A 20845-nucleotide genomic window follows, 5' to 3' on the forward strand; every position below is an offset into this window, starting at 1 on the left:
AAGGAGAGGAGGAAAATAATCGCTGGCAAGTGGATTTTGAACATTATACACAGAACGGGTATTGCATAGAATGTTTACTAAAAAAAAAAACTCTGACCGTTCCACCAAAGTCAAGAGGCCACACCAAGACCGAGCTAACTCTCTTGAGGCAAGAAGTGGAGAGACTTTTATTAAAGGAAGCAATGGAAAAGGTGCTAAACTGGGAAATCGAGCAAGGGGTATACTCTGTCTACTTACTGGTACCAAACCCAAAGCAGACTGTAAGATCTGGTCTGGAGTTCAGACTTTGAACAAGTTAATTCAAACCCATAGATTCAAAATAACCATACATACCTCGTCTGAAAAAGAGAGACCTACTGGCCACCTTCGTCATCAAAGTTGTGACCTCGAAGACAACTACCTGCATATGCTGGAGAGCAGCAAACACATGAGGTTTCTTAGATTCATTGTGGACAAGGTACATTATCTGTTCCAAACATTTTCTTTTGGAATAAAATTGACACCCATCGTTTTCACAAAATGTCTAGCTGTGGAGGCAGCACATTTGAGAAGGCAGGGGATACATGTAAACCTCTACCTGGACGATTCGTGGGTAAAGGTGAGTTAGTGAACACAATGCCCGGAGAGTATAATCCCAAGTGAATGCCCTATTGGTAAACTGGTTAGGAACATTTGCTTAAACGTTTCCCCCCAGTCCCACTAATTCCTTTAGTTCTAGAAAAATGCAACTAGACACCCATTACATTAATAATAATGTCAACACAGTGGATTAAACTGACCGGATTCTCTGAACTGGTGGAGATGTCGGAGCCCATCACTACATGCTAATAATGCAGATAGGTCTGGTATACCACCCGGAATGAGCTACCCGTAGCCTGGCAACATGGCTTCTAAAGACCTAGAATTCAAACACCTAGGAGTTTTCAAGTAGTTCATACAAATTTTAACCTAAGCACACATACCTACCTCACGAATATGGTACATCGCCAAGTGAGACTGGTTCATCCTATAGTGTATTATAGAGGGATTCATTAGCAATAGGATTAATGATATCACTGTTAAATACCTTACTCACTTCTTAGATGAAAAACGTTACTTTACTAAATGTACATTTGCCAGCTATAGTGGCGTACACAAGGGGTACTATAGGAAGAAGCTTTTTTATTAACAGATTCTTAGAAGGAGCGTAGGGGGTAGCACCACCAAGGGCGCCAGCCACTCCGAGGTGGAATCTGATCCTAGTGTGGGCACAGCTGAAGAAGTCACTTATTGAACCTATGCACAAAGCAGCACTCTAACATCTAGCCTTTAAATCTACCTTTCTCGTTGCTGTATTGTCATTATGTAAAGTGAGTGTACTGCAAGTCCCCACAACAAAGGCAATTGAGGACAAGCCCACAGTTTCTGCCCAAAGTGGTTTCATACTTCCACATTAACCAGAGTATACATTTACCAACCCTTTTTCCAACAGCCAAAGTCAAAGAAAGAATGGGTACTCTTCACAATAGATGTCAGAGGAGCAGTTATATACCTGCAGGAAACAAAACCAATCGGAAAGGGAAGCCAATTCTTCATCTCCTTTGTACCTGTAACTAAGGGCTAATCAGTCAAAGAAAGGACTGATGGATAGTCCAAACAATCTAAGCATGATACAGGATAGCAGGAGTAGTGCTGGATGAAAACAAACAAATGGCCAATTCACAAGAAAAATGTGTGCTACACTGACATTTCTTGCCAGTGTCTCCATTAAGGATATCCTTGCAGCAGCTCATGGTCCTCCATACATACCTTCACAAAACATGGCTGTGCAGCCATACAAGGTAACAGAGAAGTGTAGGTAAGACAGAAGTTGCTGACACACTTTTTTGTGAATGCACACTCATCTGAACCTAACTTCCCTGCAAAAGAAGAATACTGCTAAGAAATCTATGAACAGCATTTGAAAACAGAAAAGACACATGCTGCAGAGGAAATGGTTACTTACCAGTATGAGTACTTTTGCAGCTTGAAGAATTTTATGGATTTGCATGCAACCCTCCCAACTCTCCTTGAGATAAGCGGAGTCTTAAACAAGATCATAGAATAGACTAAACACGAAGATAAATAACTTTAGCGTCACCAAAGGGGAAATAAGAATCTGAAGATAATGACCATGCATATGGGCTCTTAGTGCATATGTCAGACCTCATTGGGGGAAATGCATGTCAGCAAATGATCAGTGACCCGTAGAGGGAAAAAGACCACAACGAAACAATTAAGACCCAACCACTAGATGGCATAATAATGCACAGAATGTGAATCCAGAAAATTATCCAAACAGAAAACTACTTCTACAGGTAAGTGACCATTTACTTTCTTGATTCAGATTCCAGTGCGATGCCCAAGCTTCCTCGAATCTTTTTTGTTAGGTTTTTTATTCTTCCTCTTTACACCTTCATATGGATGTTTTGCTACCTCTGTTCCGACTGTTAATGACGTTGATCTGGAAGGAATGTAATAGTTACGTAACTGTCAGTATCAGGTCCTGTTCGGAGTTGGGTAGAATGCAATTTATTTAAGAAGTACTTTAATTTGTCCAGCCTCTTTGATCTCTAGACTCTTTATACTCCACCCTCTCTAACTCATTGTCTTTCTTTTATTTCACCTTTCCTTTAAAAATGCTTGTGAAAAAGTTTTTTTGGTGCCATTTAATTTTAAACATTTTCCTTTTTAATGAAAATAGATTTCAGCTAATATTATTTGCAAAAGGTTGTAAATCTTTTTTTGTCTTGACAAATTGACTTTCTAAAAGAAAGTGTTATCTTTATGTGTACCTTAGCTCTGAGTGGGACAATAAAGTTCTTATGACTTTAATGAAGATTCCCTTTGAGAAGAATTAAGATTACAGGTAAGTAGATATTATTTCTTTAAGGGACTATCTCCTACACCTCTGGGCTTTACGCCATGTCATAAATGTTGGCGACAGATGTGCGTAATTGACCAACATTCTGATTATTCGTTTAGCCTTCAAAAAAGTGCACAGTTGTATCCTAATGCCATTCTTGGGAAAAAACAGATTTCTTTAGATTGTGTAGGACACCTTGTCCAGTTGAGAACCCTATACAGAAGCCAGTCTTTTGATTGAAAATCAATATCCAAAAAACATAAAAGCATAAGAAAACATTCTCTTCCTGTCATCACACGCACAAAGAAAAACAAAGTAATTGGTTTGGGCCAAGTCCAGTTCCTTGTCTGGAAAGATTAGGATCTTACTGAAATTACAGCATGAACAGATAAACTTTCTTGTTCTGGCACCTAGGCCACCCGTTATGCTCCTGTTAGGCAGAAGGGCCAACCCGGTTTGCTTTGCAAATGTCTCTAGCCTCTGGAGCCACTGAACCTTTCTTGGTGCCTTCATTTACACCAAACCTTGTCTTGCCAGTTTGAGTCTCAACCCTCCTGCATCCAAGACATCAGTGCACCCAGCAGCCCAAAAAAAGGCAATTCTTTTTGAAAAGGGTGATGATTCCGACACGGCTTGTGGTGCCAGTGACTTCAGTGCAGAGTAGCACGGAGTTAATACTAAAGTCAGCAAGGAAACCTATTGCAAGGTAGAGGATTACAATTCAGAAGAAGACATGAGTGATATTAAAAAGATAACTAAATCTGATACCTTAGCCAGATTCAACAATTCAGAGAAGTCCGATAACACAATTCAGATTCCACCGCCTCTTTAGCTTGATTTCATATCCCCTTTGGTTCTTTGAGCCTTGCCCAAACAGAAATTATGCTGTGAGCATTCTGATGAAGTTAGACCTGAACCTGTTAAATACTACTAACCTGGATACATTCACAGTGGCAGAAACAGGATTTGCTATGATAATTAAGAAAGCATCTGTGATATCTGACTTACTGCTTCATACTGGTCAGGCAAAATCAAACTTCTTTAAAAACTTTTAAGTGGTTTATTTTCTCATACCCATCTCAATTGGCTGTTTTTTTTACTCTACATGCATGTACAGAAAAGCTTTTGACAGGTTCTTCCTACCTCTTTTAGAGGCCATAATAGTTGTGTTGCCTAAACGCAGATGGGGCCAACTTGATATGAGATCCTGTAAACTGCTCTCCATGCTTAAATCCGAGTATGAAATGCTATGAAAGGTCGTAGTTAATAGATGAATGCACCTAATGCAGACACCTGTTCACCCCGATCCAACCCGGGCTGCAAACTCCATTTCAACATACAGCATCTTTTTGGTGTTTTGAGACACCACAGGATATCAAGAAGGCATTCAATACCTTTCTATGCCAATATTTATTTTAAGATCCAGCACAGAGGTGAAATTGACCCTATCGTTCGTAGGTAGAACAAGCTAGTGTATGCCTTACCCACAGGTCAGAGCCAGAACTGGGAATGTAATGTCTGATCAGTAGTACTTATACTGCGAGGTACCAAACAAGCATGTCCCTTTGGCAGTTAGTTGCCCAGACTATGGAGCCATAGGCATGTACAGTGCTATATATTTCGCAAGAAAACACCGGAATGGGGCAAGTGACACTTGCGCGTGGTACGCCCACTGAACAGATTACATGAGTTCATAAGTGTGCTGGACAAATCTGGCAGCATTTCAGGATTAAAAATTCATTGATCTAAATCCTACCTCTTCCCCATTCACCCACAAGCGGTTCAACCAATGGAATCATACCTATCTGCACTACATTGGGAACTGCTGTCATTCCGATATCTAGACATCCAGATTTATCACTGTGGTGCTCAACTCTTAGCAGATAACTTGGAAAGGGTGGTGAATACAATCAAACAAGCTATCCCTTTTTTTGGTCTCGCCTGGCGACCACAGCGCGAAAGCGTTGTCCCCAGCGAGAGCTTTTGTCACTGGCTTGCCTCGGAAGTGGGACAGAAATGGCCACACGCAGGGCTTTTGGAGCTCGTGCACACGCACTTACAGCCACGCGCTGTGAACATCTCCTGTCCCCCTTCTGTCCAAGCAAGCCAGCTGCATGCAGTAACAGTGCCTCGCAAGCCTGATACAATTTCACTTTTGTTTTCCAATGCGCACGTGCGCTCAACTCACTCAACACACCATCACCCGTATAAATATTAAAGAACGTCACAATGTACAGAACGGTTTTCACAATGTGAAACCTGGCAAGCACTGTGAAAATGGGGGAACGGATGGGGCATGCGTGCCAGTGTGTAAGGGGGAGGGGGCGGGTTGGTCCTCACGCTACTTAAACTGTTAAACTCCAGACTGGGGAAGATTGCGGAATACCCCCTCCTCCCCTCCCCCCGAGAATGGCCGACCCTCCTGCTGCGGGACAAGCCCCAAGGCCTTCGGGGATCATATTAGGGAGGCTAAGGACCAAATGAAGGTGATCTACTTAACCTGTTCAGTCCAATTGACATCGTCCAACATTCCCCAGCCCACTCCCCCGCCCCTTTGATTCCGTCACTGGCTTGTGCATGTAACAGCCCCCGGGGGGACAAACCGTTTTCCCACTCATGAACCCCAGGCTAACTTACAAACATCAGGATTAAGCGAGAGGCCGGCAACTGAGGCAGACCAGAGTCTAGCGCCTCCACCAGCTGGCACAAATCGGTCGCATACACCAGACCTCTCCCAGCAACCCTCCCGTATGTCCCGGTCCTGGTCAAAGTACCCCCACTGAGTGTGGGCCAAAGGGAGTCGGCAGTCATTTCCTCAGAGCTGCACGGATTGCATTCTGCGAGCAGCTTCTGAGGTGTGAAAGAGGCGGGCACGTGCTGACGGGTGAAGCAGAGCAGGAGAAAGCGCTGTGTGAAATGCTGGATGGCGCATCACCCTCGCTCCTCACGTTATGCGGCATAAGGTAACCACCGTAAATTGCTTGTTCGTATGTCCTACTTCGGCGTTGGCTACCGCGTATGTGCGCTGCTGCTGTCCACGCACCGGGGGCTGCCTCCGGGTGCGCGCGCTGCTGCTCTCTCGCTCCGTGTCTCGCAGCAGTGGCGGTGCGCGCGCAGAGGCACTAGTAGCAGGCAGGCGCCCTTTTTCGTATCCCCGACCCGCAGGTGGAAGGCAAGCAAGTAACCTCAGCAGGAGGCGCTACATGAGCTTCTGCCCACAGCAGGGTCCCAAGCCCATGTAAAGTCAGTGAAGGAAGTCTGAGGTGCAGCACCTACAGGAGGGAGAGGCACCGCCTGGTGAGCCTTTGGGCTAGACACATTGGAAGCCCCGCCGGAGTGCTGCTGTAGGGGTGCTGTGCTGGCAGCCTCCACAATGTACATTTGGAGTGGTTGTGACCCCCTGGAGGGGTGTTTGCAGTGACGCCAGATCCATTCAGGCTCCCCTTCATGCCATCTGCCCATACTCACTGCATCTGTCCCATTAATGTCGTCTCAGGACCTCAAGTTTGATTCGTCTTTCATATCCCATTTCTTTCTCTGATAGTCCACTGCTTCCAACGACCCTACGTCCATCATATCTTATGCTTTTTCTACTCCTTTTTACTACCTCTTCCCTCAATCCGATCACCTCATTATTTCCCTGCCCTCCAATATTAGACTAGTTGCTTCTGAAATAAAGCTACTGAAATATTTTAATTGTTCCTTTTTTATGTCTAATAAAGAGATTTGTTGTTTGGGAAATACATTTAGCTGCTGTTATTTACTGGCGATTTCTCATCAGTTTTTTGTTAAGGTTTCTGAATTCAGTTTGCAGGTGCTTGGGTTATCCTCTTAAAACTGTGCTGGTAATCAATATCTCCGATTGAATTGATTGTCAAACCTATCAACACTTGGTGGATCCTAACCGTTATTTGGCTCTCATGGACTATTATGAGGGCTTGTCTCTGTTATGGATGGGAATGGTAATTATTGTCTGCGGAGTAATAGTGGCAGTGTGTTTGCCGCTATTAGATGGTAGAGTACATTTACCAAATGATGAGACACTTTTCTAGGACGACATAGTTGTTAGACAAAGCAAGTCTTCGATTGTTAGTTTAAATATCTTTCTGAATCTCCCTGGTACCTCAGCAGAAAATAAAACCATTACAATAGCTTTTAGTCCTTTAGTGAAACAATTTTAGGGTCCTCTCTGATAGGTCACCAGATATGAAAGGCAAATTACAGTTGTGTGGTTCACCTCAAATATGTTAAAGATCATCTTTGAGTGAGATTAGCATGCATAAGCATGGATCTTCCTTAGGGTCTGGGGCTTGCTTGGTTTACAGCATCGTCAAAGGATTGCTGTCTCTTCAAGAAGGAAATTGGCAAATAAACCTGCTTATCCGGAGAACTCTGTGAATAACTCATAAGGCCTCTCTCTCCTATATCAACAGGAAATGAGGAGAAGGTTCAATAGCCTGCTGTGAGTAATCAATGCACATGTTATGGGCCATACTAAATAAAAAAGGTGGTCAATCTGCAGCTTAACTAATGGTGACTCTAAATTTAAGAGCATAGTAGTTGAGCATGCAGGGTTAAGTGAATAGGATCTGCTCCAAGAGATAGCAGATTTCATATTGCCAAAAAGCTTCAAGTGATATTTATTTGTTTTCAGCCCCTACCAACAGTTATTAAAGCTGTAATAATTCAGAGAAGGTTACCAGAAAGAAATTGGTGGGCAACATACTTTATCTGGAGTAGTCCTTCGACCGTGACTGTTTTTGCTCTAGTTCGCTAATTAAGGAAGTTATCCAGCAGATCCCTCAACACAGCATCTGTGTAAACATGGTTGCCCCATGCACCATCATGGTCGGTGTCCACTAGAGACCTTTCTGTATCTCTAGTGCCATGGCAATTTACTCCCCAGCCTGCAAATCCTCAGTGTGCTTGCCTGGAACTTGAAAAGTGATCCTTGTTGCAGTATTTCACATGAGATATTAACTTTCTAGAGTATCATATCTATATCTAAATTGCCTTACTGAAAGTCAATATACTCAACTAGGAGAAGTTTAATTTCCCGTTGGTGGCTGAATTTTTGCAAAGTGCTATTGATCTTCTTTCTGTTACAGACTTCACATTTTTTTGCTAGAGAGGATTTAAATACAGGTATAGTAATATTTCAAATGGATACTTCTAACTTCAGATTCCTCACTTTGTGAAGGCCCCCAGGTGCAGACTGGATCCAGAGAATTGTCTCAGCAATTCCCTGGCACGTCAATAGTTGCCATCGTGTGAACGAGGGTCAAGTTTCCCCAGTGAATTCAGGGTGCCTACAAAGCTATCTCCAGCGCAAGCTGACATTAGTTCCTTTCTTTCTGAACCTTCTGACATGGATACCTCAAATTCTGTAAGGCTGACTTTTTTCAAAAATCTTCCCCCATGCCCCCCTCCCCCACTTTCTGTCTCTGGGCTGCAAACATGATTCGAAGTCTTGCAACAAATGAGCAAAAATGAACCTGAAGGGCATTTGATACCGTGAAGCAAAACTCTACATGATGGAACACCGGCCTAAGATGAGGAGGTTAAGAGTGTGGATGCACTCTCGGGCCGATCTCAAGTCTGGTTCGTAAGGTAGTCCAAGAAGCCGAAGCACAGCTCCTCTTTATCACGCCGTTTCCACCGTGAGAAGTCTCTTAATGACCTGGGTACCTCCAGGCCGCAAGCACAGTTTCCTTAGACATTGCCACATCTATATCCGGACCCTGATGACTACAATGAATGCCAAATCTATGACAAAGAAATTCTCTTTTTTGACTTACAGAAAATCAGATTAGATACATCCCCTGACACTGACCTCCATTCACTTACCATAGCAGCAACTAATCTGCCTTCTTTGTCACTGTTATATGGAGAGTAGTGGAGTCTTGGACCTTACATTACACACAATGAAAGTAAAAACTAATGTCCTCATGGAGCTTCTTTATCCTGAACAGACATTCAGAAGCCTCTCCTACCATTGAATGAGGCCCTTATGATATACCTCTGATACCTCAGAGCGACTTGGCAAAGCCAGGATCTTACCCCCAGTCAACAGGCAGATTGCAAGGCGACATAGGCCTGTAACGGGGAATTCTGGCTTACTCCCTCAGCCTTTACTTCAGGGAGCCTAGTATTGCAGGCCTCCACAAGTTGACTAAACCCAAATACATTTCAGACCACACCAGACAGTGTCAAAAAGCATAGAGGTATTTGCTAACAGAATGTTCTCTTCAGCCAGCCTTGTACTCAGGTCAGTGAACACTAGCTGCCTCTAGGAGAGTTACTCAAAAGCTGTATGGGACATGATAGCAGATGTTTTCAAGCTGTCCAAGATTACATCTGTCCCAACCTTCAACTCCTATCCAAGATGGCAAGAGAGCAGTTAAGTACTTCATACGCTCGGGTCTGGAAAGCAATGACTGCTTCAGTAGAAACCAGCGTGGCGCATCTGCGCTACACTTGGATTTTCTGCACCGGCTTGCCAGCAATCTCCAACAGTTTCTATGAACATGCCAATCTATGGCATGTGTCTCTTCATAGGCAAGCCGGACTCAGCCCTGTAGCACTTTAAAGAAAGCCAAGAGAAAGCACGCTGCCTTGAGTTGGCTCTGCCAATATGGTATTTTCCCCAGCAGTTTCACCAATTTCAAGCATCAAAAGGGTATTCCAACAGCAGCAGTTTCAGACCTTGACACTGCAACACCCAACCTCACAAGCGTTTCGAGGCAGAGGCTGGGAATCTGACCCTCCAGTGTCTAGGCCCCCAGGAGCAACAAGCTCTCCAACTCCTGCCCCGCCCCCTGTAGCCAATGCAAAACTGTTTCAGTTTATCCACTGTGGGGCACATTCACCCAGTAGGAGGTCATATTACCTTTTACCCTCCTCAGTGTAATAGCATCACGTCCTACCATTGAGTGATCCAATTTGTCCAGAACGGTTATTTTTTTCCCTTTCTCATCACCCCGACATGCCTTGTACACCTCAACGCCCCTCAGACCACTTGTCCATACTACAAGGCGAGGTTCAAGCTCCCTTGGTCAAAGGAGCTATTGAGAGGGTTCCGGCATCAGAGATAGGGACTCGTTCTTATTCCCGTTACTTGGTGCTGAAGAAGAACAGAGGACTTAGCCCTATTGTAGATCTTCGCCGTCTGAACTTTAAGAGGTACACAATACTCACTCTGGCCCCGGTTTTGTTTGCCCTGAATGGTGTTGGACCTGCAGGACGCCTACTTACACATTCCTGTCCTGCAGTGCCACAGACACTACCTGTTGTTTCAGGTAGGACACCAGCAGTTTCAGTTCCCATTGCACCACTTTGGTCTTACCAATTCACCTCGGGTGCTCACAAAAGTGATGGTATTGGTCGATGCCCATCTGTGGAGGTGGGAAATACCAGTCATCCTGTACCTCAGTGACTGGTTGCTGAAGGCTGGCTCGCCTCAGGCAGCCTTAAACCACCTCAAGACAATGGCCAACCTGTTGTCATCATTGGGTCTTTTGATCAACGTGCCATATTCATACTGGACTCCCTCATAGAGGCTTCTTTACGTGGGAGCCATTCTAGACATGGTGTTTCTCTGAGCATTTCTTCCGCCACAGCGAGTTGAGGACATTCATGCTATAATCCTGATGCTTCAGCCTTGGACCTGGGTCTCCATGAGTTCAGCTCTGACGCTTCTTGACCTCTTGGCCTTCTATATCATGCTTGTGGACCACACCAGGTGGCACCTACAGACTCTGCAGTGTGATTTAAAGTCTCAAAGGGCACTGTAGAATCACATCTAGGTGTTGGAGGAGATGGTAAAAGACCTGCAGTGGTGGTTGCTATACTGCATTCAGATCGGTGGCAGACTCCTCTCCCTCCCCCACCCAGAGTTAATGGTTTCGACCAATGTATCATTGTGTTCTTTGGTGGTTGGGTCATCTGGAAGAGGTAGATATCGGAGGACTCTGGTCTCCAGTGGAAGCTCATCTCCACATCAACTTGTTGGAGCTGTGGGCGATATGCTTGGCACATAAAGCATTTCTCCCATTCATTAAGGAGGTACAGGTGCAGGTTTTCACAGACCACGCTACTGCCTAGTGGTACTACATCAAACAGGGCGGAGGGGGATTGTGGGTCCTGTGCCAGGAAGCTTTGCACCTTTGGAGATGGCTGATTCATTAGAGCATCTCCCATGCAACACATGCAGAATCTTTGAATGCCAGGGTGAATTAACTCTGCAGACCTTGTCTAGCGGATTACGAATTCTGGCTTAACTCGGAGGAGGTAAAGGGCATCTTCCAGCAACAAGGAGAACCCCTTGGCTCAATCTTTTCAACACTGTAGAGAATGCACTATGTCCAAGCTTCTGTGCGTAGGAGTTCCCAAGGCAGCTGTCGCTCGGAGACACCTTTTTGTTTGGATTGGAGCTTGGGACTATTGAACATCTTGCCATCTGTACCTCTCCCACCCAGAGTTCTAAAGATGATCAAGAAAGATCGGACCCAAGTCATCCTCGTGGCTCCGGACTGGGTGAGGAGAGAGTGGTATGCGGAACTTCTCACCATGAGCATATGTTCTTTGATCCGACAGCCGCTTCGGGAGGACCTCGTCACAGTAGCAGGGCAGGTAAGCACAACCTGCACCGCCATGCGTTGCGATTGAAAGACTACATTTGATCTCCTTCGATCATCCTTCAGAAGGGAATTGATGTCATACTTGCTTCCAGGTGTTCCTCCAACAAACCTGTGTATGCAGGATTCTGGGAGAAGACCATGGTCTGGTTTTCCTCCCCCAACATTCAGCCTCTGCAAGCACAGTTAGCGGATGTTACTTTAGCCAAGCAGGGCCGTGCTTTGGCAATAATTAAAGGTTACTTGTTGGCCTTCTTGGTATTTTTAGGTCTTGCGACCTATCAATGCGCGCAAGCGCATTGAGCGGGGCGAGAATTCAAGTGCTCAAAATGCTCGTGAAACCAAGGGTTTCGTTCGTGCGGTTTTCTTTAAGTTCACGTGATTCACGTGACCAAACAAGCACGCGCATCAGCCTCCCTCCCTCCTAATTGCATTTTTTCACGGCCGCACAGCTCATCAAAGGGCTTCTCCCAGCGTGTGCTGTGCGGCTTCTCCTCCCCTAATTATTCATGGCTGGCCGCAGCTGCTTTCCGCCAGCGGCTATAGATCTCTGCCTATCTCTAGCTGTGTTTCCAGCTCTCTGCTTTATTTAATGGCTTAACACACAGTAACTGTGTCACCGTTACCCCGTTACTGTGCAACTTGTTTAAAAAGGTTGCTTTCCACCATCGCTGTTACCGGCATTTCCCTTAATACACCCTCCAACACCAATGCTGTGTTCTGACGCTCTGAGCTCAGCACGCGCCACAGTGAGCCACTTTGTAAATAATCCAGCGGAAGCTGCCTGCGAGCAGCCGGATTCCTTCTGTTAGGGAAGTCCTGCCATGTCCAGAGCATGAGCCAGGTAAACTGTTCGTTGCTTGTCTTCTTTAGAACTGCATGACTGCAGTTAGGCCTTTTCTAAGCTTCCCAAAGCTGGCAGATAAGGGAAACTGGTAGCTTGCCGAGGATTACACGATGTGGCAACTGTGGGAGTCATCCGAGACCAATTTCGCTATTTGACCTCCTCACTTAATTAGAGGTGCACTGTTCTAATTAAAGCAGAATATTTCCACACTTGTTGGTGCCTTTTGTGTTTAGAAGGACTGGGCCAGTAACAGTCACGCGTGTTTGCTCTGAAAGTTCATCAGCCCTTCGGCCTTTCTACCTAGAAGTCAGTGGAAGTTTAAATTAGAGAGATTCCTGGAAACACTGCTCAGCTTGCAACAAGAAGTTCGTTTATGTTTCTCGTAAGGTATGTAGGCGTATGTAGCACTGTTTCAGATGAACATGGGCTAGTCCATGACGTAGCCCTGAAAGGTAGAAAGTCTTTTTTTTTTCTTCATCTTTTTGCCCCCTCCCCTGCCCACTGTGTTGCATTTCTCCTCCCCCCTCCCCTTCCTTGCCTTCCCTCCGTCTTGTTCAATTAAGATATTTTAAGGAAATGTCAGCTATGATCAGTATTCGGACATATTATACCGTTTATATAAGAACGTGCAGACTTTCATTTTTTAAAAAGGTTGCTTTCCACCATCGCTGTTACCGGCATTTCCCTTAGTACACCCTCCAACACCAATGCTGTGTTCTGACGCTCTGAGTTCAGCACGCGCCACAGTGAGCCGCTTTGTAAATAATCCAGCTGTGAACCTCGCCTTAGTTTCTGTCCACTTCTTTTGTTCCGTTTTCTGCTTCTTGCCGGTGCCTTTCAGCACCGAAACTGTACCATGGCGTCTTCAAACTGTCATCTGTTCCAAGCTGCCTGCGAGCAGCCCGATTCCTTCTGTTAGGGAAGTCCTGTCATGTCCAGAGCATGAGCCAGGTAAACTGTTTGTTGCTTGTCTTCTTTAGACCTGCATGACTGCAGTTAGGCCTTTTCTATTTTGATCATCAATCAAACTACAGCTGGCTTAACGCTAGCAACAGGAATCTTCTGTACTGTTTCCTCTGCATTGCTCCTCTCGTCCTGATCATTCAATAAGCACAAATGTATTTCAAGCCATGTTGAACTTGCTTCAGTTTCAGGCCGCGAGCAATGCACCACAGAGATCTCTTGAACATGGCAACTCATGGCCAAGCAACTAATGCCTATACACGGAGTTATGCTGAAGAAGCATCTAGTAGGTAAAATACATATAATAAAATTAATTCCTTTTTAAACCGCAAATTCAGGGATTATTAGAAAGTGAACCAGCTCTGCACCTTTAGTGTTTTCGTTATCAAATGTCTTGGTTGCTTGCAAGCCATCGCCTGGCCCTCTACCTAGTGATTATAATTCTGAGGCTGGTACAAGAAACAGCAGTTATTTAATAAATAAAAAAAGTTAAATTAAGTACACACAGAGGTGCACGGTGTACAAATTCATTGTGTATAAAGTGATGGGTCCTGGTTTTTTTCTTTTTTTGACAGCCATCCAGTTCAATCACTGCGCATATGCTCTCAGCACATATGTAATTTTATGCATTGGATACAAATATTTTGCAAGGTTAAAGCACAAAGTGCGAGAAAAGAGGAGTGCACAAGGCATTGCAACAATGCTGATGCACTCATACTGTTAGCTATTTAACAACGAGGGAAAGGGGATACTGTAAGTGACAAAGAAAATTATGACAGAGAGCGTAGATTACACAGCACTGTAATTGATTGGTACAATCTCCCCTCCAACCCAGAACCTGTTTTCCAAACTTTACCCCCTCACCCTCACACCCGCACTCACCCCCTCATCCTCACCCCCCCTCACAACCCTCTCACCCTCACTCAGCCTCACACCCTCACCCTCACACACTCTCACCCTCACACCCCCTCACTCACCCTCACACACCCACTCACCCTCACACCCTCACACACCCTCACCCTCACACCCTCACACCACTCAGTGCTACAACACATATGTGTGTGTAGGTGCAAATGCAATATTCTTGGATTTTCGTCAAAATAAAATACACTGAACATAATCTTCACAAAATTTATTTACAAACGTTTAAGCTATTGCCATTATAAATTACAATAACTTTTATTTAAGTATTAATTATTTACAAAATTAAAAGCCATTGTTATTTGTAATATCAATACACCTAAGTCACGTAAATACAACACACATTGCATTACAAATGCTATAGGTGTCACATTTGCGAAAGTTAAACTTATTGACATTGTAACTGACAAAGCTATTAATTTTGCTATTTTCAAAACCAACACATAAATTAAAAAAGTGTCATTTACAATACCAATCGCTCAAACTTTCCTAATGCAAAAAGGTAAAAGTATGGGCATTGTAAATCACAAAACAAAAAAATAAAATGTCATTTAGAAAACCAATAGCTCAAACTTTCCTACTGCGAGACCTATTGTTATGTCTTACTGATCGCCCAGGAATTAATACAATTTATAAAGTGCAACAGCTGCTAGGTAATCGTAAGATGCAGAAAGGAGAGACTTCAGAATATGAGGACTGGCCCAATTTACGTCTCTAAAAGAGGTTGGTCTTCGGAAGGATCTTGAAGGAATTCCCTGAAATTGATCTTTTAACATGCTGAGGGAAGAAGTTCCAAAGTTTTGGGGCGAAATAAGAAAAGGAGCCACCTCCTGCTCTTGCTTTGTTGGTCTTAGGAATGCAAAGCAACTCATGATTGGCTGAGCAAAGTACTCTGTGCTATGATATCTTTTAATTTTATCACAGATATACGTTGAGCCTTTAATTTGAGTGGCCATAAACATTATCCCAAAGCTTTAAACTTTATTCTTAGGTTAATGGGAACCAAATACAGGATTTTCAAGCCATTTCAGGAGATCTAAGAAGCAGGACTTTGGCATAATAGAGGTTTGATGTAGTCAACACATGTGTGATGATTTTTCTGGTATGTTCCAACAGAAATGTAAGTGTCTTTGAGGTTCAAGCGGAGAAAAGCAAACTCCTATGATAGCATTAACATGTGACTTAAAGGCTAGTGATTGTCTAGTTTTACCTCCTGCATTTTGGCAGTAGTGGATGGTGCTAAGGTTGGCCCAGTTATGTAGGCCAGAGGAGACCGATCCAATATGGAGAATTAACCAAATGTTAGACACTCAGATTATTCTGAATTTAAGCACATACCGCGTGTATGCATCCGCTCTGCCACTGCTGATAGGCATCCCTGAAAATCAGCTGTGACTGATGCATCCAAATGTTTGAAGGCAAACATCAACTGGGTGTCAGCTGCTTAGGACACCACATTGAAGCCCCATGCTTGTACAACAGCAGTAAGGGGGGCATATAGATGTTAAAGAGGCTTCGGCTAAGGGCTGAGCCCTGTGGTACTCCACAATTGACCTCTCTGTAACCTGAGGTAAAAAGGGGGTGGGGTGTACTGCTTTCTTTCACTTGGAGAGGAAGAATGTGATCCCTTTCCAGATGGTACAGACAATTCCTGCATTCTCCAACCGTTGCAATAGAATGTCATGCTATACTGTGTCAAAAGCAGTAGATAGGTCAAGCAGAACCTCAATGAAGTTCGTACCCAGGTCGAGTCTGGTTTTAATAAAATCTGTTGCTTCTAAGATTGCCGACTCTGTACTGAAGCCTGTCAGGAGCCAGATTGCAAAGGATGTTAGATGTTAGTCTTCTGGATGAAACCTGTTATCTGGCAATTAGGGACTCCTGCATCTTTCCACAGACTGGGAAAAGGAAGATGAGTCTATAGATGACTGGACATGTTTTTTTTTTTAGAGAAAGGACCAATGCCTCCTAACAACACACTCGTACTGTACCTGACTCAAGGGAAAAGTTGAAGAGGGAGTTGATTTGTATGTTCAAGGATTAAGATGCCCTTTTAAGTTTATGTGGTGGACATAGGTCCAAAGGAGAGCCAGAGTGGGCTTTTTGAGTCATACTCTTGGAATCCTTCATAGAGATCTTATCGAAAGAAGAGTTTTGAGGATTCAACGTTTGGGAGATAAGTGGATGTGTCATCGTCACAGTTGTTTTAGTGTTTGTGAATTTGGAGTACATGTTGAACACCATCATGAAAAAATTCCGATAAATTATCAGCAAATTCCTGTGATGACGGAATAGATTGATTTTGTGCAGACTGAGTTAACAATTTTGAAAAAAGTTTGAGGTGCATTTTCAGTTTCATTAATTTGTTTAGCTTTTTAAAAATGATTTCCTATACTGTTTGAGGGCTAGTTTGTACCCTAGTTCATCAGAAAATTGCGCTGCCATTTCCTCATGTTTTTCCCTTCAGTTTTTCTACTGTGAGCGTAGCAGAAAATAAAGGAGCAGAAGTCCCTTCTTCTCTTACTCTCTTATAAAGGAATTATGTCATCAAGATTGGTCTTGAGGTCAGAATTGAAGGAGGAGACCACCAAAGTGATATCTGCCGATTGGTTGACCACTACTTGTGAACAGTCCATTTTTAAAGTTGAGTCAGAGCTGGCGTGCTAGGGGGTATGAATATGCTTCAGCTTTTTAGGTGCCTGTGTGAGGGATTGCTTTAAAGTCTAACTATAAGTGCTCTAAAAGACTGAGGGACCCACTTCTAAAGCCAGAATGTTGGTATAGATAACATCAAGCGTGTGCCCTCCCTTGTGCGTGGGTCCTTCTATCTTCTGAATTAAGTTGAGGTCGACAGGGCTTCAATAAGCTGTTCTGTAGCTTTACAGCTATTGTCATTCATATTTAAGTTACAGTCGCTCAAAACCCAAAAATTGTTCTGTTGTAGACAAAAGGACATGATTGCAGAAGACAACGTTTTGCACAATTTAACATCGGAATTAGGAGGACGGTAGATAAGAGCTCCCAAAAAGAAGTTATCTGAAATTTTAATGGTGAAGGAGAGTTCAACGCAGCTGAAATTAAATGAAAAGACCTTTTATATAGCGCGGTGGCTACCCTTAGGCATCCCAGCGCTGCAGAAGTCACGCTTATAACAGTGCCGATGAAAGCTACTCTGGTTTATTCAAAAGCAGGGTTTTTAGGAGTTTGCGGAAGGTGAGTAGTTCGGGCTCTGATCTGAGTGGGAGAGGGAGGGCATTTGAGAGCTTGGCGAGATTATGGGAGAATGAACGGCCTCCACACCTAGCTTTCTTAAACTTTGGTATTACGGCAAGGAAGGAGGACCCTGACCTGAGCTGTCTGGCGGGATGGTAGGCGGTTATCGGGGGGCAATTGATAATGGGGCCTGTTTCCCAGAAGGATCGATGTGCGATGCACATTGCCTTGAATTCTATCCTTGCCCACACTGGGAGCCAGTGAAGGTCCTTCAGTCTGGATTTTATGGAAACTCGTCGGGGGATTTGAAAGAGGGTTCTAGCAGCACAGTTCTGAATTATCTGAAACTTGTTTAGGGTGGCCTGGGGAGCCCCAAGATATAGGGCATTCCCAAAGTCTAAGCGGGACAGGATTAGACCTTGGTCCATTATCCGTCTGGCGTGAAAAGGTTACAGGGGGAGGATTTTGGGCAGGAGTCTTAGAAGGCCAAAGCAAGTGGCTAATAGTTTGGTCGCCTGTAGGTTAAAGTCAAGTGACTTGTCCAACCAGATGCCCAAGCTTTTGATCGAGTCTTTGGGTGCGGGGGGAGGTCCCAGGCAGGGAGGCCAGAGTGGGTCAATGGTCCTGTTGATAGAGTTGCCAAGGAGCATGAGCTCTGTTTTAGCCCCATTCAATTTGAGGCAGGAGGATGTCATTCATTCTATGACTGCTTCCAGACCGTTGTTTTTCAGGCCGTGGGGTGTGTTAGGGGTATTATTTAGAGCCACCGCTAGCTGAGTATCGTCCGCATAGGTGATGATTTTTACTCCCAAGGGGCGGACGATCTCGGCTAGTGGGCTCATGTAAACATTAAATAGGGTAGGGCTTAGAGAGGAGCCCTGCGGGACGCCACAATTCAAGGGCTTGCTGGGAGAAGTACATTCACTCTCGAATACCTGGAATGAGCGGTCAGAGAGAAAAGATCTAAACCAGGTAATTGCCATTCCTGAAATTCCCTTCCCGCTAAGTCGGTGCAGTAGGATGTTGTGGTTTACAGTGTCAAAGGCGGCACTTAGGTCGAGGAGAATGATGTCTGTCGAACATCCATTATCCAGGATCCTCCTGCCTTCCTCTGTCACTGCGACCAGAGCGGTTTCTGTCCCATGGAGGGGGCGGAATCCCGTCTGGGAAGGGTCTAAAAGTATATTGGACTCTAGAAAGTCTGTTAGAACCGTGTTGGCATGTTTTTCGAGGAGTTTGCTTAGCCAGGGCAGTAGGGAGATAGGTTGGTAGTTAGAAGGGTTGTTTTGATCTAAGTTTGATTTCTTTAAGAGGGCTTTGACCATGGCTTGCTTTCAAAGGAGTGGGACAGTACCGGTGGAAAGGGAGGTATTGAGTAGTTCAAGAATGGTGGGTAAAATGTGATGGATGACTGAGAGAAGGGTACGTGGGGGTGCAGGGCCATTTGGGGAGCTGGACTTTACCTGATACATGGTTGACTCTGGGCTGGCGGGATCTAGAGTAGGGAAATGGTCAAGTGTGGCTGGGGACGGAGGCCCGAGCTCCGAGGAGTTCTTGGGCGGGGTGTCAGGGTTGGGAAAAGAAGTGTTAATCGTTTCGATTTTGCGTAGACAAAAACTCTGCTAGGTTGTCGCAGTGAGTTTGGGCGTTCGCAAAATCTTTGGGTTCTTCAGGGAATTGAAGGAGGGATTTTGCTAAGCGGTATATTTCCTTGGGTTTTGAGGCTGCTTTGGCGATTTTTCCCTCAAAGAAGGATGCCTGTGCGAGTTTAATGCTGGCCTTGTAGGATTTGATCGCGGCTCTGTAGGCCATTTTCTTAGAGGGAGAGCAATCTAGGCGCCATTTCCTCTCCATCTTTTTGCAGATGCGTTTCGATTCCTGGAGGTCTGTGGAGTACCAAGGGGCGGTCGTGTTGCAGCGTTTGGGTTCGGTGGTTTTGATGGGAAGCACCAGGTCGAGTGAGTTGGTGATCCACTTATTATAATTCTCATTCCCCAGGGTGGGGTTGGAGGTGTTGGGTGGTTTGGTGGTTTCAAGACTTCCCAGCCATTCCGATTGGGGGAGTTTCGACCAGTTCCGGTTTTTTCAAATTGCTGCGGGCTTACAAGCTTGCTAGATCTAAGGACTGGCTGGAGCAGAGAAATTTAGATCGGTAGACTTTTTCCTAGTCTGTCTAAATGAGAGATAGATTATCCATCTGCAATGGCGAGTGTGAGGTCAGGGCCCAAACAGGGCTTGAGCCATGCTTCAGAAACAAAAATGATGTCCTATTGATTTGTCATGTAAGATGTTGCAAATTTCAATTTTATGTTTGGGAAGTGATCTTACATTGTTGAAGCATATGTTTAGTGTCCTTATTTTTAATCTCATTAGGATAACAAGACTAGACGGAGTTAGGACTTTTACTTCCTATAACATAAGGGCTAGGGTGTGTAGCTAAAGAAAAGCAACAGACCGCGCGGGCCTCCTTACTGTTGGAAATCCTCCTTATCAAGCCTGAAGGGCAACAGGCAGAATAGCTCGCACTGGTCGCAGACAGGCACAGACTGGTTTGCCTTTGGCTCGCCAGCAGCGGTTCCACGCTCATGTACACATTAAGTAGAAGGAGGTAGGAGATGGCTCTGCCCCTTCTAAACAACTAGAGCGGAAAAATGGGGAAGCAATCTCTGACTGACTTTTAGTCTGCCATGAAATGCAAAATTAAGTTCAACCACAGTGACGGTTTTCTTTTTAAAGTGGTTAGGACAATTTTATCTCGGCCTCCTTATAGTGAATCAATACCTAGCACAGTAAAACATTAAAGCAGACATCTATTTTGAAATTGCCTCTTGTGGTGCTTTCTTTAAAGACCCGATTCATATGTTCCCGCCAACACTATTTGTGATGCTGCATCTCATGTGTGCCCCAGTTGTTCCAAATGTCTCTTGGCATTAAAAAAGACATTGCTCATTGTGATTACTTCAGCTAGTTGCATGAACGAATTGCAAGTCCGGTCGGTTAAGCAGCACTATACCAACTTTTTTTTCCAGACCAACTGGTTCTTTGGACAAAGCTGACTTTCTCCCAAAATTTGTCATACCCTTCCACATAGGGCAATCAGTCACCCTACCAGCTTTCTTCACCTGTCCACACCCTTCCAAGAATTAAGAATTATTCCATTGTCTCAACCCCAAAAGTGCCTTGAGCTTCTATATGGACTGCACAAGAGAACATCGGGTGGACGATCAGCTCTTCGTAGACTATTCTGAGAGGAAAAAAGGTAGGGATACAGAAGACTACCATTTACAGATGGATTGTTTTCTGAATCAAGATCTGTTATGACTGGCCAAAAAGCAACCCCTGGAAGGCTTACTCGCTCATTTCACCACAGCGAAGGCTGCA

The 20845-nt window shown here is 44.6% G+C and overlaps 1 protein-coding gene across 2 annotated transcripts in view; it reads left to right on the forward strand.

Moving 5' to 3' along the window:
- GRB2 (growth factor receptor bound protein 2) overlaps nt 1–20845 on the forward strand; it is a 313545-nt gene that overhangs the window by 194040 nt on the left and 98660 nt on the right. The gene's annotated exons all lie outside the window — the stretch shown is intronic.

Source organism: Lissotriton vulgaris, chromosome 7 (assembly GCF_964263255.1).
Source record: "Lissotriton vulgaris chromosome 7, aLisVul1.2, whole genome shotgun sequence".
Classification (NCBI taxonomy): Eukaryota; Metazoa; Chordata; class Amphibia; order Caudata; family Salamandridae; genus Lissotriton; species Lissotriton vulgaris.